General features: G+C 41.0%; 1 protein-coding gene across 4 annotated transcripts in view; it reads right to left on the bottom strand.

Annotated features, from left to right (window-relative positions):
• JARID2 (jumonji and AT-rich interaction domain containing 2) overlaps nt 1–27040 on the bottom strand; it is a 225704-nt gene that overhangs the window by 132265 nt on the left and 66399 nt on the right. Inside the window, exon 1 of one of the 4 annotated variants that reach the window (XM_071736383.1) lies at nt 324–343. The exons of the other annotated variants lie outside the window; for them this stretch is intronic. The gene's annotated coding sequence lies outside the window, so the exon portion shown is untranslated. Of the gene's footprint in view, nt 1–323; nt 344–27040 lie in introns of those variants that run through there. 4 annotated transcript variants of the gene reach the window in all.

The following is a 27040-nucleotide window of genomic DNA, read 5'->3' as shown; positions in this document are numbered from 1 at the left end:
TACAGAAACCCTAACAAGAGACAACAAAACCACCAACCTATATTTTTACATACTTCAAGCCAGGCACACACAAGACGTGTAAAGACTGAGCCCAGTTACTGTAAGCAGCACACAGAGACGTGCTGCTTCCTCTGGCCCCTGTCAGCCAGAGGTTTCTCCTGTGAAACACCCTCCTGAATAAACCCTTTCCTCCACCAGACCCTGTGATCCTCGAGGAGCTGGAACTTGAAAATACACATCAGTTCCTGATCCTACGTTTACCCCTGTTAAAAATGCATCCAGGAAACTTAAAAAACAAAGAAATTAATCATACTTAAACCCACTTTGTCATGCAAGCTCACTGTAAGGAGCACAAGGCAACATTCGCTGTTCCCAGTAGTGACAGGGTGAAACCTGCTGATAGAATGGGTCTTTAAATTAACATACATGGATCAAGTAGTTGACTGCAGCTGGTAAAGTGACCTCTGGTAGGTACAATCCATGTCCCAGGACACACAGGTTACAGTCCCTCCTGCAGGAGGGAAGGAAATATCACCACACACCAGAGGCCTCTGGTCTAGGCCAACCCTTTGAAGTATTTTTGTGAATGGCCTGAAGTCATCTCCCCCTCCCCACACAACATCCTGGAGATGCAAAAAGAAAACCCAAAACTGGTGTGCAAGCCTGAGCTCTATTTTCTGAGGGAAAATCCGACAAGGTGTCTTCCTGGTGCCAGCTGGAGGCTTCAGCCCTACCACAGGAGATGCTCTGGGCCTCTCCCTGTCCCAGGGCCTGCAGGGAGCTGGGAACCGGGAGGCGGGAACAAAAACCTCCCTCAGCAGGCCCTGAAGAAACACAGCGACATTTCACACCACTCTCGCTTCACAGAGCTGTAGAACTCAAGGTGAACCACAGTGGCATCATCCCCCTGCTATCACAGCAGCACTCTCAACAGGGAGTACCCCCACGCACAGGGGAGTATCTGCAAACAGGGCTCCCATCAGCCCGCCTGCGCTGAGGTACTGCTGCTCAGATTAAAAAAGGATCTCAAGCTCCCCAGGGCTGCGTTATCCAAGGTCAGCAAAACAGGGGTTTTGCCATTGCTTCTGTCTGCATTCGTGTGCCTCCATATGCAGGAGTAATAAAAATGTTTCACAATCGTCCGTCACAGCATCTTCCCCTCCTCAAGCTTGCGGCACATGAGCAGCCACAACAAGTCTGACTCAGAGCCCAGGTGAGCTGCTGCTGCTGCTCCTCTAGTAAGGCACCTCCATCTCTGGACACGTCGAACCGTAATTACGTGGGTCAAAGCATCTCTGCCTCTTCATGCCAGTGGAGGAAGAGCCACTGTTTGCCCCTCTCTCCATCCACACCACCAGCAACTTAAAGAGTTACCTTGCTTAAGACAAACAACATGCACACGCATGAAAACAGTTCAGAAATATCCTCCAGTGAAAGCCTTGAGGACCTTACTGTATGTAACTTCTGAAAAGCAAACACGCACACGCACAAGAACAAAAGAAAAGAGGAAAAAAACCTCAAGGGGACTCGATCACTGCCTTTAAATATTTCCATGGGGAGTAGAAATTTGATAATAGATGGCTCTCGAAGCTGGCAGAGAGGGGTATAATATCATCCAACAGCTGGAACTCGAATTCAGAAAAACGTTAGACAGAATTAGAGAACAATTTCTGCAACTGTGCAAGTAATTGGCCATTGAAACGACTTATGGGGAACTAATGGATTGTCCATTATTGACTCTAGACCCAAAAAAAGACTGAAAAACATCTTGAACTGCAGGTTCATCACAAGCCCACAGCCTTTACTGTGCAGAAGGTCAGTCGAGATGACTTCTGCCACCCATTCTGACAATAAGATTAGTAAACAACTAACAGACACAAACAACCAGGGAAGCCCAGAGGCAGAATTAAGAAACAGAACTGCATCATTTCCTTTAAACTGCTAAAAAATGTCACATGCCTTTGTTATGCCATTTTAAGGAACCAAAAGGCATACATACATATCTGAACTTGAGCTACTTGGGCAGCCAAGCAGCAGTCAGCAAGTTCAGTCTGAGGGGATGGAGATGAGGAGAACAATCTCTGTTTATGTCCTCTAGCACGTTTCTGCACAGGATGCTACCTCACATATAGCAGAGCAGGTCTCTACCACACTACCTGGCTAGCAACTTGCCTTCAGGTCAGGTGGTATTTGTAAAACAGTGCCACAGAGTAATGCCACATACTGCTAATTTGGGGAGAAATATACATGCACACATACACACAGGTTTTTGCTATGTGCACATTAAATGTATATAACACATTACCTCTACAATGCATATCAATATGTGTGTATGCAAACTAAAATGTATACATATTAATGAAATTACAACTAATGTAAACATAAAAGTATATAGAGATACCTATAAATAATGCACATCAATATGTAATGTGCTTATATTGGAAATGAAATAAAAATGTATACCACCTGTACCTTTCACCATCCACCCACAGCTTAAATGTTCATTCATTGCAGTTCAGCTGCCTAGCTTGCACATGTGGCCTGCGTACAGCCTTCCTATTTCTGAAGTTATACTCAAATCCCAAAAGAAAAAAATAAAAAACAACAACCCACCAACCAAAAGAAAGCCAAGCAGGAAGCAGTGAGAGGCTTCACCCTACCTCCTGGGTAGGTGAAACATCAGCCTGAAGCAACAGCACTGCTGCACCCTGCTTTGCTCCACAAGAATCAGCAGAAAGCAGCATAAGCATACACAAGCAGGCATGACTCAAGCTTACATGCAGCACCCCATGCTATTTGTTTTGCTTTTATGTAAATACTTTAACAGCAGTGATGGTTTTATTTGAAAAGTCAGGGCTTTGTAAGGTACAAAGATACTTACAAGCATGTGTGTTATGACTCAGTGTGGCTGGCCTGTTTCCAGCTCTCTCCTTGGGTCTTTCCCAAGCACGCATCTCCTGACCCCATTTTTCATGCCAGGTTTCAGAAAGCAAAATAACAAAAAACACAAACTCCTTTTTTTTTCTTTTTCCAGCATTGCAGCCAATGCTTGGTTAAAATCACTGTGGCACCCAATGCCCTAAATGAATATGCTTTCATGGTTCAACAGCCCCCAGAGAGTCTTTCCCACAGATGTAAGAAGGTCATTTTGAAGCAATGTGAAAAGTAAACCACAAGCTTCTACCCTTTCCTCAAGGATATTTTTGAAGAACTATTTCAAAGGGTGGTTTTTTCTGTGTTTGGTTAGCAACAAAACAAAAATCTGTCTTTAGCATTAAAAACAGGCAACACATTTTCAAAGATCATATAAATTACTTTTCAGCTGAAGGACCAATATGGAAATGTTTGTTTACTGGATTCAAGACCTGCAACAGATTTTTGCCTGTTGGCTGAATATTATCAATGGAAAACAGTTATACCTGCTTTTCTTTAAAAGCCAGATGTAACAGAAATTGGTAGATACACCTTCTGAGACTGAAAGGGATCATCCGTGCAGTCCTGGGTGAGCTGCCACTGCTGCTAAGTGCAATTAGGACACTTATTTACAAAGCCCACTTCCTCTGTATATGTATGGCATGAAGTGCATTAAACTCCTGAGAAGGTGCAAAGTTTTAGTACTATGTGAACACACCATACCTCCCCCATCGTGTTAGCAGAGGTCTCCAATGTATTGCAAAACACCATCAACCTTCTTCTCGCCACTCCAAACACCTATCATACTTGCAGAAGAAAAGCCCAGCATCACTGCAAACTCCCTCTTTACATAAGTTGGAGGGGAAAGTAGGCCATTCCACAATCACATGGCAGAAGCTCTTATCAGCAAGAATTCCTAGCAGAAATTTGAAATTCCGGCGTAATGATTTGAAACCAGTCTCTAATATATTCAACTGAAGTTATACAGACAAAGATTTTTTGCTCCTTCTGGAAGCTGTCATGCTGCTTGGACTTCTACAGCCCAGCACAGCATTATGCAAACTGGATATACCCATATACCCACAGTAAATCCTTGCAGTCTTTTGCTAACCATCAAGGGCCCTCCACTCCCTTCCCCTCTCAGAACAAAGTTCATGCTTATTTAATATATAACCTTTTAATCAAGTTTAGCTATCCAGAGAGGATATAGCAGTTTCTCATTTAAAACAAACTGCTTATATTCAGTGAGAAAAAAATAAAACCTCATGAATGGCTTAAGTTGATGAAGATTGATACAGCTTGGAGACTTTATAGTACAGTGACTCATGCCTTCTGGAAAATGTAATCTGTTCTGTCTAGTTTAGGAAAATAGGTCATGTTTTAAAAATGTGCTAACTAACATGAAGAAAGGGGAAACTTTCTTTATTAATGGCGCTGTTATAGCATTTAAATCTGTCTGGTAATTATAGCAACTTTTTCCCCTCATACTTACAGAAAACTTCCCCTAAGAACTCATGCTCCTGAGCAGCAGAACTAACATTAACATGGCAAAGAAACAATGGAGGAAATTAAAAATCTCTTCCTCCTGCTTTTGTACCTCTCCTACAGCTTTCATCCCCTGCAATCTCCTGTTGATTTGCACTTGTTCACTGTCTCCTGCTGCACCAGGATTGCATTTCCCCTTTTCAGACCAAATGTAAAAGCAGTGTCGGCAAGAAACGCTCTGTTTTTTGGGTCACTAAAGGCCTCAGGCACTTTCAAGCCCAGGGAGCTTCAACTTGCTCTTGCAAGAATACATTAGGATAGAAGTTACAGTTGAAATTTCCAAACACAAGTCACTAGTGTCTTTATACAGGGCCCCAGAATTCATGCATTTTAAAAAAAAAAAAAAAAAAAAAAAAAAAATCCTACCTTTATCTTAAGCCTAATTATGAAATAAATAAAATAGCAGGTTCGTGTGTTAAGTGTTTCTTTTACATAAACTCAAGGGCCTTGGTGATGTTTTTGCACCTCTAGAAAACTACTACTCAATATGAAACTAGTGAAAGCCTACAAGACACCAACTGTTTCTCCTGTTGGTCTGCCAAGATAAAACACTTCTTAAAAAAAAGCAAAAACAAGCTAAACACAAGCAAATTCAGAATAAAGCCAGGTCTAAAGTTTCCTAATTTATCAACTTACAGCAGGACTTCAATTCCTACCAATAGCAGTGACTCCACAGATACAATAAGGAATCTAATCAATCCATTTGCACCCAGTGCCATGGCTCTGGGCTCTGATGAGAGCCAACAGCAAGCAGAAGTAAGCCAAAAAAAAAGCCAAGGGTGGCAGAGTGCTGGAAAAAATGAGGTGTGAAGGTACAAGATAATTATTCAGATGGGGGGAGCTGTTTTCATAACCAACTTAAGCAAAATTCACCTGCCGCAACCTCGATGTCTGCACTAGCCCTTATGTAGCCATTTGACCAGCCTGATTGGGAAAATATTTAAAATCTCACCCCAAGTAAAGAAAAAACAGCATTTTCAGCCAGAGCAGTCCCCTTATTACTAACCACGTGGCCTTATGGGAGCTACAGCTGAGACAGAGAGGCAGGAGTGACCCTTATGTCAGCAACCCACACCTGAGGCGTGTAAGCCCATCATAACACCAAACCATGACGGTCACCCTAAGGAAGGGGGAGTTGCAGATGGTATTCAGGAAATTAAAATCACATTGCTGTAATGTTAGTATTGTAAACCTCAAATATCTCATTGCATTCACACAAACCATATGCCCGTTTTCCACAACAAATACTTCACTTCAGGGGAGTGAAAGGGAAAGGTACAGTGGATTTATCTTTTAGAGGGACAGGGCCTGGAACATTTCAGGGAGGTCACAGCCTGGGTGTCTATCACTTTTAGCAATTAATGCCTGAATAAAAGCTGTAACTTGATAAATACGCTCCTTATTTGGTGCTCTCTTCAAAACAAGGAATGTCCCCTAAAATGCATGTTAAAGTCTGTTTGAAAGAGGATAGATAGATAGATAGATAGATAGATAGATAGATAGATAGATGCATGCCTCCTGGGCAGAAACTGAAATAATTTGAGCATCATTTCCTATGTAGGTGAACAGGTCCTTCTTTAAATAAAAACAACCAAACAGAGTTGATCGAAGACACTCACGCTGCATGTCTTCAGTGAAACACCATGAAATAACATATACTTATCTTTGATTACAGGCTACTAAAAAACTACTGCTGAAATTGGATTAGAAACTTCTGCTGAAAAACAATTTATTGCATAACACAACTCTGACAGCCAGGGTTTCTGGCCACCAACTGAGCCTTTACAAAAAAATGCTGGGCAGCTGCCAAATCAGCTCTTTTGAGTCCTGGCATGTCCGACATCTGAGACAGCAGTCAAGGCAGCCACATGTCCTGTACCATCCACAGCCCTGCACTTTTATGGTTAAATGGTATCATCAAAGAACAGAGTAGTATGAACCATTAAACACACAAAGGTAAAAATCTTCTGCAGCTGTGGATCTGACAACTCTGATCACCCTGCAGAAGACCAAGAGCCACAGAAGGAATTTTTTCAGAATCTGGTATTAATTTGAAACATAAAAGTAGCTTATTAGGAAGAAGGAAAGAGAGAAGCAAGAAATGGTAGCAAGCTCCAAAAAACCTCTGCACTGATAGCTAAAAATCACTGCCATTTATAAATTTCACATTCCAAATATTGTTAGTCTGTCTCCAGTTCTAATTAAAACTCTCCACCAAGTACACTTCAGATAGACGCATAAAACCCAGTATGCTCAGAGGGTATTCAGCAGCTCAAGATAATTAAATTCAAATATATTCTTTCTCATTAATTTCATTCTGATTCAGCTCATATTTTTATAAGGTGTTCAAGCTCTGGTATGCAACCATATGAATAGTCAAATAATAAGTGATTTCTGAAGTTGAAATGTCTGCTAAGAAGACCTACAGATGTGAAGTTTAATATGGCTAATCAAATCCTGCTGCATATGACTAATTATCTTAACACCTTTTTGCACCCTCAAACAGAAAGCCTGATCTTTTACTTGAAAAATACTAATCACTTCTGCATGCCAAAACAGTGCCCAGGTGGTAGGAAAGAAGAGACACACACAACCAGTGTGTTATAAATTTGCCTTCCACTATTTCTACTGGAATTTAAGAGATTCCATTTTTGGCATCAATATTTTGTATCAATATTTTAGAGGAGCTTGAGTACCATTGATGTGTTTAGCATCTATCTCATTCATACAACAGGAGGTAAAGTGCTTACATCGATTCTGTGGTAGGACTTTGGTAACTGGATGATGAAGCCTTGCCCATAGTAGGAAACGATCTGCTCACCTATCTGCTTTCAAGAAATAAAGTAGTATATACCAGCAAAAACATGCACCTGTCAATTTATAACTTCTGTTGCTTTATCATTGAAATAAATACACTAGCCCAAAGCTTATATAGCCTTGCTACATTATTTATTATAGCTGCACCCATCAGAACCTTGACTTTTTTACAGGCTCCAGGATGGGGATGGAGGTCCCCTTGCAGGCTTGGGAAGGTCACCACTTGCCTGCTGGAAGACTCTGTGCCAAGTGGAGTATTACCAGTACAAAGGGGCTGGGCTGGCCTAAAAAGGTGGAACAGAAGGTCTTGGCTCATCTGACACTTTGACACTCATCTGGCACTGCAGTAGAGTGCATTTATGTGAGCAGCTCCACTGCCAAACCCTTGCCAATGGACCACAGCCAGCAGAGGTGTGGGCAGCGTGGCTGAAACTAGGGCATGGCAATCTCTGTCCAAGGGGTAACTTCCACGGTGATGGACCAACAAGCTTGCATAAATCTTACTAAAAAAGGGTATGGGTGACACAAGAAGTCCATTGCCCCAGCTTGGAAATGTTTAACTTGGTTTCTTCCTCTTTCACATAAGCCTACAGGATGCCCCTGATTTAGGCAAGCACCAGGTTTAAAAGATCTTAAAACCCCCAAAAAACCCCAATCAATGCAACCAATCTCAAACTTTAAACCCAGGAGGGGTAACAAGTAAGCCAAACATGCTGAACCTATTGCTGTGAAATCTCAGGATATTGATTTTTTTCTGAATCACCGTTACTGAACCGGATGGGGAACTAAATCACTTGTATTGACACAAGCTCTTGGGAAGGACACTCCAATGCTGCACTCAGAGTATGACATGTTGATTTTGCTTGAAATACTGCCCAAAAAGTGAGATTTTTATCAGGCACTTTTTGTCCTTGTTTTCATTCCTGACTGGCAGAATATCCTTTAAAGCTGGGGAGACGGCAGGTGGAAGTATCCATTGAAACTGGGAGTAGTGAACTAAACCTGTACTCTTCTCTCATAAGCCAATTTAAAAAGTATGAGGAGATTCTAAAGCTACTCTGAATGTATTTTTTTTTAGGTCAGTATAGTTACATCAGCAAATTTTCTGCATGGAGGTAAGCTATATAATCAGCACAAACCTATGCTTTAAAGCTTTCCAACCTCACCCTTCAGTATTAAACGTATTTGACTTCCAAAATACTACCCAGCAAACAAATGATGGCATTTTAGTAGCATAGGGAAACAAATAATAAAACTGGCATTTGCTCTGTGAGGCAATCACTCAGTAACAAATCAGATGAATCTATCCCAGTAACTTCCCAGAAGGCCTGCAAAACATTCTTCCAAATAACCAGTGCCAGAGGAGGGTAAAGGCCAAAATATATAAAAATACCTGGAACTGAAGTTGCAGCAGATTGCTCAGGGTACCAAAGTCAAGAATTTCAGACAGAACTAGGTTGAAGCACTGCTCTGCCACACACAAGCTTCAGTTCTCCAATTTAAAACATGAGGCAAGAGGAAGAGATAATGGCTACCAGTAACTCTAAGATCTGGCCTGATTTGTGAAACCACACTATGTCTCCTCTAAATAGTTAAATTAAGAAGATAATAGGCAGCTGGGAGACTTTGTGGGGAAAAGAGGAGGGGAAAAAAAAAAGACTTTACAAAGATAGCAGGCTTTTCCAATTGCACACACATGCATGATTTTTAACACATGGGTATTTCACAACATCAGATCTGTGTTCAATTGGTAAGGAAAAACATAACCAAATTTTGATGTTTCTGAGATCTCTTTCTTTCTCTTTTAAGAAATCCAACAAGCCTGAGTGAGAACTTTCAAAATAACAGCACAGTCCTTTTTCCTTCACTTTTGCAGGTTTCTCAGCAGGCAGTGCCAGGTAGGAACATCAGCAGGGCAGGGGTGATGCACATGCAAGGTGCTGGGTGCCAACCCTGGCACAGCTGCTGTGACCAGGGGTCTGCAGACTGCAAGTTTCTCCACACCACAGGAACTGTTTAGGTTGCTCAACTCCCTCATCCCCCCTCTGCTCTCTGATCCCTGGCAACATTCAAACTTTACTGAAGATATTAGAAGCACATCAAAGACAACCATTAAGCTTTTAAGTGCAGTAATTGACATTTTAGCACTTAGAAATCCATCTATGTGTTCTATCGCTCAATTTAAGAGACTCTGCCTGGTAAGAGTTCCCCATGTTTTTAGAGGGCAGAGGGGGATTTCAAAGCTATTTTTTTCTTGGGCAGGGTTTTAGAGAATTCAAATTACAAATATAATGCACTTCAAAAAGTAACACATTTCACAAATTTAAGAGCTCTTCCATAAAAGCTGTAAATGGCATCACAGCTATAACTCACAGGCTTCTAAGCTCCAATGAATTCTGCAGCTGTTAAGTACATGGAAGCCAAATCATTGTTACCTTCACACCACCACAACTGAAAACCCCAGCTATGGTATTACAAACTGCATGGTGCTACATGAAAAAGGGGAAAAAAAAATAGAAAGGAAAGGAAAAAAGCAAAAAAAAAAAAAAAGCAGCACCCCTGGATGATTTTGCAGCTCCTTCCTTTTCAAAGCTAGCATAAAGTAAATGCTAAAACCATGAGTGACTGCTTTAGGTTTTCTTACAGTGACTATCCCATAAGAGGGCCCACAGAAGAATTTCAGAATGACTCTCCCCCATGAATGGTGTAAAATCAGAGGATACAGCACAACAGCAGTCGTTCCCCCCCTCCCAAGTACAGTGACTTACTTAGAGCAGATGAACTGCTACCCAGTGACCAAGCTCAGCCTCTAATTGCAGAAGAGCATCTCACTGACAGCAGGTCTGGACCCTTCTTCTATTGCTGTCACATACCAACATGTTCATCTTATGTTCTGTTACAGAAATCCTCATTCAGTCCCAATATTTAAAGCAACTTGAAAGATCAAATTAAATTCTCAGGGTTTTAAGCAGTTCAGTTCATTGCTAGATCTATTTTAGGGTCTGAGGCTGCCAGCCACCCCCACAGAATCCACAGGCTAAACCAGGCTTTTGTTTATGCCTTCTGCAGCAATCAAAAGCAAAACATTACAAATTGAAGAACCAGGAGACAAAATACAGCACTGTGCACAACAGAAACCTCAAAAAACTACCCAGCAGCAAACCTGCTGCTCACTGAGCCCTGCAGAGCTGTATGAGATAAGGCAGGGAAACAGAAAGGATGGTTCAAGTAAGAACAGGGTTCTGCTCTACATACACAAACATCTGCAGGCAGGACCTCTGAAGTAGACATTCATCAAAGGAAAAAAATCAGAATTGCAAGACAGGATGCAAACAAAATTGTCAATTTTCTACAAAAGTGCTAGAGGGAGAATATTATTAGTTTTGAATCATAAATATGAATTATAAGTAATGAAATTTAATAATTCCAGTTTAAAAATTCTAGGAGTATCATAAAAATACCCATGAAAATAAGGTAGTGTGGACAATAATATTTCTGTGGCCAAAGTTTAAATGGAAACGCAAAGCTGCATTTGGGGACCCAGACAGTTACCCTACACAAGGCAGTTTCCTCCAGTCCGTGCCATTACTTGGAGGAGGCAAAATCACATTTTCTTTTCAATTCTTCCTTATGTTGAACATGCAATAAGGATAGAGTCATTTTACTCAGCGACACACACTGTGAACTACCTTGCCTATACTTTAAGAAACCTACCACATCAGGGAAGCACCTAAGACGTGCAGTAAAATTACCCAGAATAAATTCAGTGGTACGCCTTTGCTACTGTGTTCCTTTAAACCTTTCACCTCCTAAAGTGCGAGTTCAATGTCACATTACAAACATCATAAAAGCTCATAAAACCCAATCATAAAACTGCCAGCTCATTTCAAGATTATTTGCTCTTAGCCTTGCAAAAACATCGTGAACAGTGAAAGAATTGCATCATCTCCATGCAATCCCCACCCCACACCCCTCTTGGTTTGAATCAAGCTAAGGTTACTGCAATCATTCTGTTCATGTCACCAGGGTGGGCAGGTGATGCAGCCTTACTGTGCAGCTGGACCTTCACAGGTGAGCTTCACAGCACATCACCAGCCTGCTAAACCATTCTAAGCAATTTCACCACCACCTGCTTCTGACAAAATCACCTTCTACTTCACCTTTCTCTTGGAAAACCTAGCTTTGCCTGTTACACCACAACTGACAGGGACATGAAAACCTCCTGCAATTGCAGTAGGAGAAAATGCCAAGTGATTTTGGGCCCATCCATAGCTGCCACGCAGCAGTGTCTACCTCCAGCCTTGCCAGAGGTGGACCTTGAGAGCCTGACAACTCCCCAGAGAACAGGCAAAAGCACTGGCTGATAAGATAAATCCCCAAATATCATTAGCATCAGGTGCTGGTTGTTTACAATAGCCTGCAGCAAGAAAAGAGGCATAATTTCATTATTTGGGCTGAATTTCCTGCATAACCAGCCACATCATTTCACCTGTCTCTAGAGAAAAGACTATGGGTTGGACAGAAGCTGTCTGTTAGCTTTTCTTTAGGAAAAACAGTTTTAGTAAAATAAAACTCTCAGAACGGTCTACACAGAGCAAAGCTCATCAACAACAGGTTTATGCTAAAACATTCCAGAAAGTGTCTAAATCATATTTACCATAATGTCAAACAATACCACAATGAAGTATTGGTTTTGAAGGTAGACTGTGAACAAACCTGTGATTTGGAGAACAGACCACACCCACCCAGATTACAACATGCTCAACCTGACCCTCACTTCAAGCACACACCAAACTGATGACTCCGGTTTTTGGTTTTGCAGTGCACTTGCCGACGGCAAAACAGAAAGCACACATCAGCTCTTGCAGTCTCCTGGCAAATGAGGTGGCAGCAGAGAATCATCCAGGCAAGTTTAGGAGCTGTGTCTCTGTTTATTTTAATTTCCAGTCTATTGATTTTACTGTTTTGTGAGCTCACTCATGAGTAATACTGGAGAACCGGAGGCTGAATGCAATGATGGACCAGGCATGGCAGACACACCCATCTGGAGAGAGCATCTCCTTTGCTGCCAGCCTCTGCTCCCAGCAAAAGCAGCAGAGTGACTGGAGCCCAGCACCATGCCTGTGATGCTGCATGCAGGCAAAAGATTAACCATCCATCATTACAGTCCACTGCAATTCCTTATCCAATTTTCCTGCCAGATACAAGAAGCGGGGACAGACCAGTAATGATCACACTGCCTGCGGTGTGCAGGCACAAACTTGATAGCTTGATCTTGCTGCCAGAGTGGTCTTAGGTGCACCAGGCACATGATTACACCCACTCACCTTACACTAATGCAGCAACCTCTGAGACACAGCGATGCTACCTATGCTTTGAAGAGCAGACCATGCTGAATCCTAATTATATGTTGAAAAAAAAAAAAAGGCATGACTTGTTTAAATGCTTCTGCATTGCCAGGTGACCTACTCCTCCCTGTGACTCCTGTCCCCAGGCCATCACAAGTTGCCACATACAGATGTAGCAGCAATGGTACGGCTTAATCAGTCAGTGTTTTCACAATACATATTTCAAATACTAAGCACTTATTGAAGACTTAGAAGTTACTGTGTAAATATTTGTATTATATTATACTGCTAATGCTTCCTCACCAACTGTGGAATTTTAAATCTTTCACATCTGATAAAGCTTTATTTACATATCATACTGCTCTCCATACTCAACAAAGTGAACTGACTAAATTTACACCAATTCCCTTGAAGGAGTACGTATCAGGGAATAGCAATTCAATGATTTTTTTGTCTCTGATATATGACTAAACTAAACCACAGGCAGCCACAAGGCTTGTTGAGGGCTGATGTTAACTGTTTTTACTAGACAACAATGTTCACGGGAAATCACTGGAGAAATACACCTTGGTCTTAAAATATCCCACAGCCAGCACAGTCTACCCTACAGCTACATAACCCCAACACAATCTTACAGTAAATTTCCACTCAGAATTTGGGAAGCTGGCGCTGCCCACAGACCACAGCTCTGCCTGTAGTCTGCTTTAGCCCTCTGAAGTACTCCCAAGTCCCTGTGATGTCCCCAGGCACCACAATAGCCCCAAGGGTAATGGGTCTATTTCCAGAGGGGAAAGGCAGGAATTCTTCTACTCTTTTGACCTGCAGGCAAGTGGAGTTTGTCATTAATTTATCTGGGTGAGATGATCACCTTCCACTATTTTACTGGAATGCTGTGAAAATTAGCCTGAGCTAGTGTTCTGACAAGCAGCTAATGCTTGGGAAAACACCATGAAGATGAAACCATCAGCAAACTTGAACACCATTATTTGTCCCTGACAATGTACCTTATGTGTAAAAAGCAACAGCCACCAAAACGCAGTGAAGTTTTTCACTCTTTATGTAAAAAGACAATAGATTAAAACGGGCTGGTTTTCAACATGTGCCTTAGAAAAAGGATTGTAATACTTACCGTGCAAACCTCTTTTCCTGCTTACCACCTGCCAAAAAAAAACCACCAAAACCAACCAACCCTAAAAGCGAAATGGAGACTTATGGGACTCAGTATTGACTCCAACAGTTGCTACTAAGTTGATCATCACATCACCTTTAAAAATCCATGTGCCTAAAGCACCTGCTATACTGAAGAAAACCCTTAAGTGCAATAATCTGTTAACTAACTGAATCCAACTCACAGATTTATTCTTTATTTTCCATACTGAATGAATATTTACTCTCCAATGAATTTAGTTAGACTTGCACAATCATATGTTGAAAAGGGAAAAAAATAGAGCTGAAGTAGCATGCTACCTTTTGACAGCTCTGCCAGCTGGAAATATGCCATCAATTGTCTGTTCTGTACGTGACATGAAAGCAGAGAAGCCTGCTTAATAGAAATCCACTCAATTTCACCATGTTTACTTCAGGTTTAAGAAAATGGCCATGAAGAAGATAGATTCAATATTTTACCTTTCACGAATATCCTCCTGTCTTCTGTTGTAACAGTTTCCTTATACCAAATTTATGACATTTCTAATTTACAGCATTAGGGAAATTGGAAGAACAAAGTAGAAATGGAAATACCAACAGAATTTTCCTTCATTTCAAAATCTGAACAGTATCATAATACTAAAAAGGTACATCCAAGCATTCTGTATGTTTTACTACTAAGCTTTGCATTCACTAAATATATGTGCACTTCTCCTCTGGAGAAATACGTCCAGCTTCCACAGAAAGTCAAAACAGATAGATAAACAAGCAGCAGAAAGAAACTACTTTTGTCAGCTAGCTTACTCAAGAAAATTGAGATTCAGTATGTGGCACTTTCGTACAGACTTTCCCCACCTTTTTCTGTGTACAGGATAAGACAGACACACATATACAGAAAGGGATGCATGACACATATTGCCCATGAGTTTCAGCATCTCAAGCTTCAGGCTGCTGAGCTCAAGCTTGCTATCGCTCACAGCCCCATGACAGTCGGCCAATTTACTAGCCCCAGCCTACTACAGATAAATATAAAAGCAGCATGTTGTTCACAGACATCTGTCTTATTTTTTTCTCCTCCTTACCACTCAAGAAATGCTACTAATACAACAATTACTTAACCATATAAATCTGAGGTTAATAAAAAGACCGTGCTTTGAGTGACAATATCTACTTTGCCATCACAGAACTAACTCTTTATTCTCCATAAATAAATGTTATTATCTGGGAATTGAACTCTGAATGGTGAACTAGTAGCTTGCTTTCTTAGATGCTTCAATACATTAAGTGCTTTGCATTATGGGCAGATCAACTGCCCATTCACTAAAAAAAGGTTACCAAAGGGATGCTGTAATCTCATTTAGCTCCCCCAGTGTTTAGCTTCTACAGTGAGTCTTGGATAGCTAGGGGAAAAAAGGTTCAAGAATAAAGCTGGGATATTCAAATGCGCATAGAGAAGAGAAAATACTTACCTCTTAGTTTACAGAACCTTTTGCTCAAGCTGCCTGATCAAAAAGGTATGGTGCCAAAAGCATAAAGAGGCAGAAAGTAATTTACAGACTGAAAACATTTCTAAATATATGAAATTTCTAAATATATGAAAAAGAAGAAAAATAAAAAATAATAAAAATAACAAAAAAATCAAAATAAAGCAAAGTAAAGCAGCTGAATTGTTAAGCAATGTCGTACATTTTACATCAAATCTAAGTGGGTAAAAACTGAGACCCATGACCAAAAATGCACACCTAAGATTAAGGCAATGAAAAGGAGAACAAGAAGGCATAAACTACAAAGTTTGAAATCAATCATTCCCTTTGCTCCCTTTTTCCTCTACTTCTGCCCTGTAGAGTTGTTGCCATGAGTGGTGATCAGGAAACATCCCCACAAAAAAAGCCTGCTTCCCGCAATAATAAATAAAGCCCCTCATGGCTCTTGTAGAATGGGTTTCTGACCTGAAAACTTATGTCACTTGGAAGCTGAGGAAGCAAAAGAAAAAGCTCAAAATTCACCTCCAGAAGGACTGAAAAGGGATGGGCAGTAAGCAAGGAAAAAAAACCACAAACAAACAAACAAACAAAAACAAAAAAACCCAAAACAAACAAACAAAAGAAAAAACAAAAAACACAACAAAAAACCAACACAAACAACCTGGGTAGCAATTTACCAAGCTGGGGAAAAAAATTTCCCTTTGGACAATAACCAGCCTTTGGTGGTGTAAGTGGAGACCCACTGAGTGCAGAATAGCAAGAGAGCAAGGCTGGATGAGAGGCCAGCACAGTGCTGGGAAACATAAGGCATACGTTTGACTGTGCAGAACTAAATCTAACAAATGAAGAATTCACAGACCTCAAAGTATGTAATATTACTAATGCTGGGCACAGTCCGCCGCTGCTGAACGCCCTGTCCAATTTCACACACAAATTAATAATTTTTAAGTGGACTTTCCGGAAGCTAACGTGCTCTGCTGAAATCACCCTTTTGCTTTGCAGACATGCACAACCAGACACACAGTTGGTTCAGGGAAAGCAGTCACGGACACAGCACCATCTATAATGCAGATGGCACCACAATCAGGTTCCATAATAAATCTTATTTTCATTTAGAAAACGGTTTTAAGATCCCAGACACATTATTTAACTGGGACTAGGCAGTGCTCTCGCTGCAGCTGCAGGCATTAGCATCTGCATGAGAGGATCCTGTGCACCATTGTAGGGGCACTGAATGGGCCAAAAGTCAGAAGAGGACCAACAGCTGCCCAGATGGTGGGAAGAGTTTATGACAGAGACTGGCACAGCCAGAGGTGGGTGGTGTGGGTGCTCATGCTTACACTGTAGAGCTGCCATGGCCAGGGAAGGAGCAAAGGACAGCAAGTGAAATGGGTAGCCAGAAAAGGGGGCTTCCAGACTACTCCTGCAATCAGGGATGGAGGGTGGTGGGGAGGAAGCCAGAGCAGTGGTCCCAGACCAGGATGGGGAGACGTCAGGCACCAAGGGATACCATAAAGGAGACCTATGTAACCATAGCAGAGGCTCCCACCATTTTGCTCCATGGTGCATCTCAAACACATCAAACAGATTCACCCCCTCAACTTTGTGCTATGATGTTTCTCCAGTTAATTAAAAGAGAAGAAAAAACAAAGTGTATTCCTTCTTGAGCCAAAAACACAAGTTGCTAAACCACCTTAGGAGCAGGGTCATCAAGATTTCACTTCTTGGGGGAAAAAAAGGCTCTTGTTCCCTTCTATTTTCATGCAAACTCCACAGCAAGCTGTGAGCCCCAAGGGCCACAGTGCCCAAAATCCCATGGTTCCCAACCACCAGAAACCCATCCCCTTAACCAGCCCCAGTGCTGCTCCACTCCCAAGGCAGGTGGCATGGGGTGAGAAAGAGGCAAAAGGCAGGGCACCTCTCCCACTGGAAAATCTCCTATTGGAGTGGAAGGTACGCACAAATCTGCTCTACACATAGACAAGCCAGTCCACGGGGATGTCCCAGCTGGCAGAGGGCCACCAGCCCAGGAAGGAGGAGACAAAGTGGCTTCACTTGCTTTTTGCTTTGTTTTCCCCTTTTTGCCTCTTACTCCCATTGTTACATGTAGCTGAAAACAAAACCATTAGAGAAGTTCAAAAGCAAAATCAATTAGTAAATGGAATGAGCATCTCCATTGTAGCCAAGCATCTTACAGAGCCCAGCTGCTGCGTTTGAGCAATAAAAGTAGAGCTGTTTAATTACTTTTTTATCAGAATTGGGTGCTGCTCTGGAAACATGGGCGCTCCCCTATCTGCTGGTGGGGAACAGGCAGGGTGATGCTCTCAGAGCAGCTCCCCCAGCTGCTGCACCAAGCAAGACAAGTAAAAGATTTATCTCACATACCGTGCTCATAGACATAAATTTGACTTAATTAAAACAAGTTGCTCTGTAAGCAGCTGAATTAATGAGACCTGACTGTGGGTGGATCCATGTGCTCAGCTCTCCCAGCACCATTGGCTACCATGTGGCACACAGCAACCAAGCTGCTGCCCACCCCTCCTCCAGGAAATACCACCACCTTCCCTCCTGCTCCTGGGGTCAGGCATCTTGCTTGAGAAAGTACATTTGAGATTCCTACTCATCTTCACAGATGATCTCTTGATGGATTACAAACCTGCCAGCAAAAGGCAGAAGGATGGCAAAAGTGGGATAGCAGGAGTGCACCAGTCTCTTTGCCATGCTGGATGCCCTCTTATCTTCATCACATCCTTGCCTTGCTTCTCCTCACACCAGGTAGCACAAACATGACCCAAACCCTCCTGCTGGCTGTCAGCTCTCTAGGTCCCTCACCAGTGTTCCTCCTTTTTAATGGATTCTCTGGATTTCTGCTCACATACTTCCTGCCTCCACTGAGAACAGCATTCAAGATGGTGTAAAGCAACTTACACTTTGCTGCCTTTTTTTTTTTTTTCCCCAAAATTTTCTTGGGAAAGCACTGCACTTTCAGGAAGGAGGAAGAAACAAAGGGAGAGAGGCAAAGTATCTAATTGTTAGAAACCTCACAAAACCAGTGGGAAGAGATCACATCATCTAGTCTATTCTACACATTATCTCACTCTTACAGCACAGATGCTCAGCTGAACCCAAAATAAATAGCACAACAGGAGACAAAAGCGACAACCATCTACCCTTGAAGTGTCTGCAAACTAAATCAGAGATGTCATAGTTTTGTGAATGCAGCATACAAATTTTCAATAGATTTACCTCCTTTTCGGTGTATATTCCTTTAAATGCAACTTTCAGCGGTCACTTTTTTGGTTTTGGCTCATATAAAGTCCAGTGTTCTTCTCAACAGAAGCAGAGAATCCAAGTTTTAAAATACTACACCAAGTTTATGAGCAAGGTGACCAAATCTTACAAATCAAGTACCTAATAATAGGTGCTCCTTTTTCAAATGTTTCCTGCATATTCTGATGCCATCTCCCTTGCCTTTACAGACAAAGACAAGTATTAGGGGTATCTTAGCCCAACTAGGAGGGCACAGTAAGTTAAGTCTAGGTTACTAATTATTCTGCATTTATTTATTTATGAACTAGTATCTAGGGAAGGATGCTACTGTTCCCATGAGCAACCCAAGTCTTTCAACTTAGTTTCTTTTCTTTACGCCAGTGAATTTTAAGATTTCATATTAATCAAGACTGCATACTCAGCTTCTAACATAACACAGTAACTGAATTAAGACATACAGATAGACTAACACGTAACTAATCTGACATATGAAACATTTTCTTTTATGGTATGGTTTTCATCAAATCGTGGTCTCCAAAAAGGAGGTTGCATAAGGTCAATTTCAGTGATCAAAATAGTGACAAGTAGATCAGACTTGGTGTGCAGAGCTCATTTACCTGCTTTCCAGCACTTCGCACAAGTCAACTGCATCTACAGGAAGCTTCACTGCAGTATGGAAATGCTGGAATCCTTTGTAACAAAACCAAGATTCATCTTTAAGTTATACCAGGTCCAAACAGATGTCATTTCAGCACCACCAAATGTAAGGGAGAAATATCTCAAGGACTCACATTAAGAGCTTGACATTCAACAAGCACTGCAAATTTGCCAGGAATGATTTACTACAAACTCAAGGAAGCAAACAGCTAGCTGAAATCAGTATTTTTCCATTCTGTACAAAATTGGCTGTTTTCAAGTTTACATCTTTAATAAATAAAAAGGATTTTTTAAAAAGACTGCATAAGAATTTAAAATCAAGGACCATCATGTCCAGTGGTATGAAATCTAAGGTTTTACTTCTGAAAAGTCAGAGGGTCTTTTCCTAATCATCAAGAATTACTCAAAACTGGGAGGACTGTGCAGGCAGACAGCTGGTTTAGTCAACTCCCTCACTTGGAACCTGGACCAATTACTGGTTTAATTTAACACAATGAGCTAATACTCAACTAACAGTTAAGTATTATAGAGAAGTATTATGTAGTAAGTTATGAGGAACATTTTCCAAATAAATACTTGCTATAAAATCTATTTACAAAATGTCATTTACAACCTTGTTATGTCTGGAAGACATAGTGTGAGTATTTCTAAATCCACAGAGATCCATAGCAGAGGAATAGAACACAAGATGAGATGGGAAGCACAACTAACAACTGAATTATTCATTAACATTTTTCCTGGAGAACTAACTTGATCCTTGAGAAAGTCCTGTATCACTCCAGAACCTGAGACAGGATAAGCAGTATACAAGAAGGTAAATAGCACGGCTCAGGCATTAATAGTCTTGGAATGAGAAAGCCACATTATTAACTGCATAGATCAGGAATCAACTGGGTAGTGTCACTGAAAAAAGAAGTCAAATATCAGCTGGACTTACACTGAAAACCAGTGCATTTGTCAAGGCCAGAGAGATGATGATATAAACTATTACGAATTTCAAGGTCTCACTCCTTTCCTTCTGTTCCCAATTCCCAACACTTTGCTCCAGCTTTTTCCAAACAGAAATTGTTTTAAACAAAAAGTAATAAAACTGATTTCATGCTGCTGATGGAGCTTGATAAATTAATGGCAATAATTTTTTTCAATAATGGGATTATTTTTTTCCTCCAAGCTTGGAAACATACTTGGCTCCTAAAAAAATGCAGAACATCAGCCTGGCCGAACCTGAGGACCAAATCTTGCACATCATTACACATCATTACAAATGTAATCAAGTCAGGAAATGCAGGTACAGCAGCCCAACCTCTCAGGTAAACAGGACTGTAGATCAGACCCTGTAATCAACTTTGTGTTTAGGAAAACACTTTTAAGATCCCGTCGAGGCTTGCCTGGAGCTGTGGTTCTACACAGAGCAGGGCCTCTCCAGCTCCAGCATGAAGGCTTGGTGACTGCAGTAGAATGAAAATCAGACGTGTTACAGAGGGGCTCAGGGTGGTCCAAGGTATTCACTAGATACTCAAAAGAAGAGCTGGAGCTGTGGGAGCTACAAAAGGAATGATGGAGAGTAGGCGCACATCTGTAAATCTGATAAACATCCCTGCCCCCATTAATAGCAATCCAAGGAGATTACTTACTGTGGAAACAACATGATTATAAAGCAAAGGAGGAGCCTGGGAAGTTAAGAACCAGTTTAGGGATTTTGCCATGTGGTTTCAGGAGTCCTCTATTGCTGAAGGATCCCTGGCACTGCTAGAAGAGCAGACAGATAAAACCAGAAGTCCACACCTATGGTGTAACAAGTTCTGTGCTGTTACACTTCAATGTACCTGTGAACCTCTATACACAATATAAAACCAAAAACCCATAGGCACACCAACTACCACACACACACACACATCAACTTCACAGCTGGTGGGGGCAGGAAGGGGGGAGGCAGACATTTTTCAGCCTTCTACAATTGAAAGGCATATACATCCAAAGAGACACACAGTATACCCTTATCCCTTGAAAATCAAAGGCAGGAGTCAGGGAGATTTTCATCAGTCAAGGATTTCACTGAGAAGCATATATAATACTCCCACAATACCAGGGGAAGTGAATACGGTGGGTAATATTGAAGTATTTCAGCAGAAAGTCAGGCGGGAGGGAAACAGGCAAAGTTTAAAAGTTACGCTCATATACGCTTGCTACTGATAGTAAGAGAGTTTAAAAAATAAAAAAATAAAAACCACAAACCAACCAGTGCAGTAAAGCATTAAGAGGATACAAACCTATTTAAATTGACTCTTTCCTGCCTCAGTAACCAAGCTGGGCAGGAAACTACCTGCTAGCAATGCTACATTCAGAAAAAAGCATTAAAGCCCTGCCAGCCTTCCCCTCGGGCAGACAGCACCAGGGATCTATCTGCACACCCACCTAAGCACCTGTGCAGCCAGAAGAGCCACTGATTGCAACATGCTGTATCTTAATTACCCCTGATGATATCTGGCATATTGCTGTATGAGTTCACATCCAAGAGCAGCATTTCCTTTAGGTCTGCCTAGCAAGCGAGAAGGGCAGAGAGGAGCTCAGCTTAGGCAAAATCGTTAAGGCTTTTTTGTCTTGATGAGTGTGACTTGATCGACTAAACTTAAGTTTCCACAGCTAGAAATCCACAACTAGAAAAGTGCTTTAGCACTGGTAAGACATCTAGGTGTTGGCAAGAAAACACAAAAGGGTGCACAAGATTAAAAGTAAAGGTGGAAGCTGAAAATTGCTTTTTGAGTCCTTTGCACATTTTTCCTTTGTTTAGTTGATACAGAGCTGCAGTACACAGAGGGGAAAAAAGAAGTGTTGGTATTTTCTTTGCAGGCTTAATTTCCTGTTATAGTATCCTTCATTTCATTCAGCTGTTCCAAAGGAGTTACTCTTATATCTGGTAAGCCAAGGTCTATAAACGTTGTCCAAAACTACACTGCTAAAGCAAACCAGTGCCAGAATTCAGCTTTAGTTCTGTGACAACTTTACTCTTCTTACTCATTTTAAAGATAGCCTTTACATCAAACTAGTTGCTGGAAATAGAAAAGTATTTCCAAAGAGGACACATTTCATCTTGAGGCCCTTCTTCACCAATCCACCTAATTAGGTAACTTATTACAAGGAATTAAGCAGAAAAGCATGGTCAGCTAGAGAGCTGAGTTAAAAGGAAAGACATCTGGAAATAGTCTGGTTCTTCTAGAAGTATTCTGAACTTCCCTCCAGGCTTCAATACCTCCAGGCACTGCTTTTATTCAAGCTCAACAAATCAATCCTTAAATTCCTTTACTTTACATCAAGCATTTTCTGCAATGGCACAGTGCCACAATAAGGTCCCCAGGAGGTCCCACTCGAAGTGTTCCTGTTGAAAAGTCAAGGGAGCACAGTACCTGTGCAGGACATGGACATCAGAGATCCCAAAAGGCAGGCTGGGAGGTAGTGGCACTGCTGGGCATTACAGCAAGGAGGCTGAAACTCAAAAGCTGATGTGTAGCTGTCCCTCAAGCCAGACCACAACATCTAATGAGGAAAATACCATTAAATATCATATTTCCTCTGGAAAGACCGATTTGTCTTGATTTTTACAAATACTTTCATAACTGATTCATGAAATAGAAAATACAGGAAAAGGTAGGTTTTTTTAATGAAAGAAATCTAGCTTTGGATAGTGAGGGCATTTCAAAAAACCTTCAGTATTTGCAACTGACACACCATTTTTGACACTAGAAAGAACAAAATAACCTTACTAATGCCACTGCCTCAATTAGCTGGAAAGAGAAAAAGTGATAAATAGATTTTAATTTTAAGCTAATGAATCATAGCTTAGGGCTCCCAGCCAGATCCAGCCAACCAGAAAGGTTACTCACATTGGTCACCATAGTAGGTACCACTTTGACAGGGTTAGCTTTACTCAGCAGCCCATGAAAGAAGCAGGACAAATACATTTGGCTTGTTACCAGAAAAGACCTGTGGATTAATTCTTTAAGACTACAAATGCTTTCAAATGTTTTTGTTTGTTTGAGATTATTTTTCCATTCCCAAAGTGAGAACTCTCTAGATGACTACTTTTCACTCAACCTGAAAGTAGTGATCTGTGACTTTAAGTGCAAAAACCTCTTCCACTCCAAATAATGAAGCTAAATCTTTCAATTCAGTTCTCCTTTCACCACAGCTGCTTCTCTTATCACTCCAGCTCTACTTTCCTTAGAGGTACATCATGATGCTCAGTTCTGAAAGAGCTTAGAAATATTTACTTTTTAACACAGGGGCTTGAGATTTTTTTCCAGTATACATAAAAATACCAGGCTGGAATGATCCTTTACATCTTTCTTTCGTAACAGTAGTTCTAAATGAAACAGTGATTGCTGAATAGCTCTTTGTAGTTTATAAATTTCCACAACCAAAATCCCTGTCTGAGGAGGCTACAGAACTTTATCAGGCAATTTCTACGGTCACCAAACACCAGTGAGCTTTTTGCTTGCTTGCTTTTTTTTTTTTTTTTTTTTTTTTAAATCACATTTAAATAATACTATCCATTCTCCAATGGATAGTATCCAGTACTATCCAGTTAGTTTCTGTGACGGAAAACTCACTACAGGCCTGATGTTGCTAAGTTGTACTGGAGAATAAATACAGAGGAAAAAAAACAACAAACCACCGCGCTGAAAGAAATGCCTGAAAAAGTTGGGAAAAGAGTCACTGTTTCTAGTAGGCTTCAGATGCTATGGGGCACTTAGCATTTAAGTTGAGACAAATGTTTCAAGAATCCTAAGGAATACAGAACATAATAGCAGCAATTTACATTTTGGAGTTAAAAGAAAGAAGGCATGCATGTTACACAGAGGGAAAACACAAAGAAAGAATTACTTCAACAGCTATGAAAATCCCTCGGGGAAATAGTATTTCAGTTTGAATGTGTTTCTTCCTATTTCTTTCCCCTTCTGGAAAGAATTACTACTTTTTTTTTCTTTTTTCTTTTTTTTTTTTCCTTTTTAACAAGTATACACATATAATATACACGTATGAACTGCATTTAGAATTGTTCAATAAAATTACTACATTAAAGAAACCACACGCATTTCAGAGAGAATCAAGACAGACAGACCCTGTTCTCACAAACCAGAAATACTGCCAGATACACAAGATTGCCCAAACTCACAGAACAAAGAAAATTCACACAGATGAGCAACATGTGGTAAACCTTTAATCAGCCATTTTTTTTTCTATTCGTGCTAACACTAGCAAAAAGCCAGCAACCAGGAATGTCAGTATTTTACAGAGCAGAACAAAACCAGCCCTGACAGCACGGGGGCACCTCAGAGTGCCAGCAAACCAAAGTACTGTGCAAGCAAGAAAAAATACCTCCAAAGAGAACATACAGCATCTTGGACCATGTGTTTAGATGACTGAGAATCTTTAAAGAAAAGGAGGAAAAACAACAAAACAAAAAAAAAACAAACAAAAAAAAACCCAAAAAACAAACCCCCCCCCCCAAAAAAAAAACCAAAACACAAATAAAAAAAAAACCAAACAACCAAACCAAAGCAAAACGAAACCAGTCCTGCTGTAATTTAAATGAACCTACAGCAAGCAGTCATGACCACACAGCACAGTGACTACACAAGACATTTCTTGAGACACAGAGACCTAGCCTGGTGGTGCAAAAATGCAGCCCCTCACCTTCTGTCTTCCCACCCAGATACAGACCCAGTGAAATGCCGGAGCACCTTTATTTAGGTGTTAAAGAGATGGAACCCTGACTATGAATCTCAGAGGCAGCCTGGGGAGGGAAGACAGCCTCATACACATGCCCACCTCGACCACCCCATGGCAGAAGTGGCCAGCAGCCTCTCATTCTGGTTCAAAAGGTGCCCTGGGTGCCCTGGTCCAGACTTGGGGACTTACTGGAGACACCTCAGAAGGACCAGGTTTGTTTCCACTGAGCTCAACAGAGGAGAAGAAATCTGCATTACCCTTAGCTGGGCACCAGCAGGTTTGTCACCACTTCACATCCCAAACCCTCTCCCATAAGTGTGGACTCCCCCCCCTCAGCCTCAGGAGAAGAAGACAAGCTCAGACCACCAAGCTCCTACCCCCTGGGCACCCATCAGTCAGCTACACAATGAAGAGCCAAGACTCCTGCTGGTAATTCAGGTTACACAAACTGAGGTGGCTTGAGAAAAGGTCAGTTTTCCTGTCGTCCCCCCCAAAGCTGACAGAAAAAGGAGGTGAGGGTGGGGGAAGTATTTCCTAGATTTAAAAACAAAACAAAAAACAACACAAACTGCAGTGGAAGGGAGGCATCTGTAGACAAACGTGAGTCAAACTGCCCATGATTATAGATAGAAGATTTCATAAAGTCTCTGATGGAACTTTCATCATACTTTGAAAAATTCTCCTTTCTACCATATATTGGTTGCTCTAACCCCCCCCACACACACAAAAGCCCTGCCTCAGAATCCTGAAACGAGCTGCAAGATCAACAGCCTAAATTGTTTCTTGCAGTGCAGCTTTGTTCTCTTCTTTTACCCCTGATCCAACTAATTAAATTCTGTTTTACCTGACAGTTGATATTGTTACTGATTTGCATGGACTTAAAACAGATGTGTATGTGGATAGTCTGAGGGTTAACAATTGTCAGAGTAGCCTGATTAAGGTAGTTTGCTTGACAACTGCATAAACATAAATTTTTTAAAATATTTAAAAGCATGTTTCACTGGAAAAACCTACATATTCTTTACATTCTAATCTATGTATTTAAGCATTAGGTAAAGCTGCATTTTTCAGACTCATATAACATTTTAATCTTCCTCCTTTCCTCTGCATATTCTCAGCCATACCTAATTTCTCAGGGAGTTTCTGCTGCCCATTAACAGCTCAGAGCATAAGATCATGGAGTTACCACAGCCATTTTAGATTACCAAGAGTCCAAAAACAAAGCTCAAAAGCAAACAAAAAAACCAACCCCAAAACCAAACACACAAAAAAATCCCAAAACAAAACAAAAAACAAACAAAAAACCAAACCAAATCAAAACAAACAAACAATCAGAAAAACCAAAAACAGCTCAGGGAACCTGACTAAGAAAAGTCTTTACATGCATTTTGAGCTTTTGTTTGTCTGTTTGATTGAATAGTTCATTGCAGGGGATGAAGACTGATTTATAAAGAGACATGGATTCTCCATGGCAAACAGGTTCCAGTGTAATTATTCACCATGAAAATAAAATTAACCATTTCAAACACTGCCTTTTAGTTTTAACTCAAATGCCTCCTTGTGTTGCATTTGCCTCTGCCCTTGTTGAAGGCTCATGTCAGACAGATTGCTGGAGAGGCAAGAGAAGCAGGGAGGACCTATTGCACAGCAAGGTTAAATACAGCAGAGCTCCATTTACTCTTCCTGTACGGCTTATTATGTTGTACACTTCTGCCATTTAATCTCTATCCATACATAAGTGGCTTACACATTCCTTATTTAACCCACCTGCCTACACTTCGCAAGCATTTTACCTTTTTATCTCATCTCTGAAAATCCCCCCCCACCCCAATACTTCTGTTTTTTAAAAAAATGTTTTCTAGCTCTCTATTCATTTCATTATTCTTTTCAGGCCAGCTTTTTATTCCACCAGTACACTGAGATAAAACAACATTAAAACCGTTTCAGAGCTGATGTCAGACCACAAAATTCTGTAAAAAAAACTGGGAAGTTTCGTAATTATATTTTGTTCTGTTCTGCACCATTTTACTTTATTCTGTTTGACTATCAATGCACGCTGCAGCAGAACTCGAAAAGGTCTGTGAGAGCTGGGCTGGGCAATCCCCGTATCTTTTTTCCTCAGTAGTTAAA

Source organism: Heliangelus exortis, chromosome 2, assembly GCF_036169615.1.
Source record: "Heliangelus exortis chromosome 2, bHelExo1.hap1, whole genome shotgun sequence".
NCBI classification, from domain to species: domain Eukaryota; kingdom Metazoa; phylum Chordata; class Aves; order Apodiformes; family Trochilidae; genus Heliangelus; species Heliangelus exortis.
Note: the sequence above shows the minus strand (reverse complement) of the source record. Positions and strands in the feature narration are given on the sequence as shown.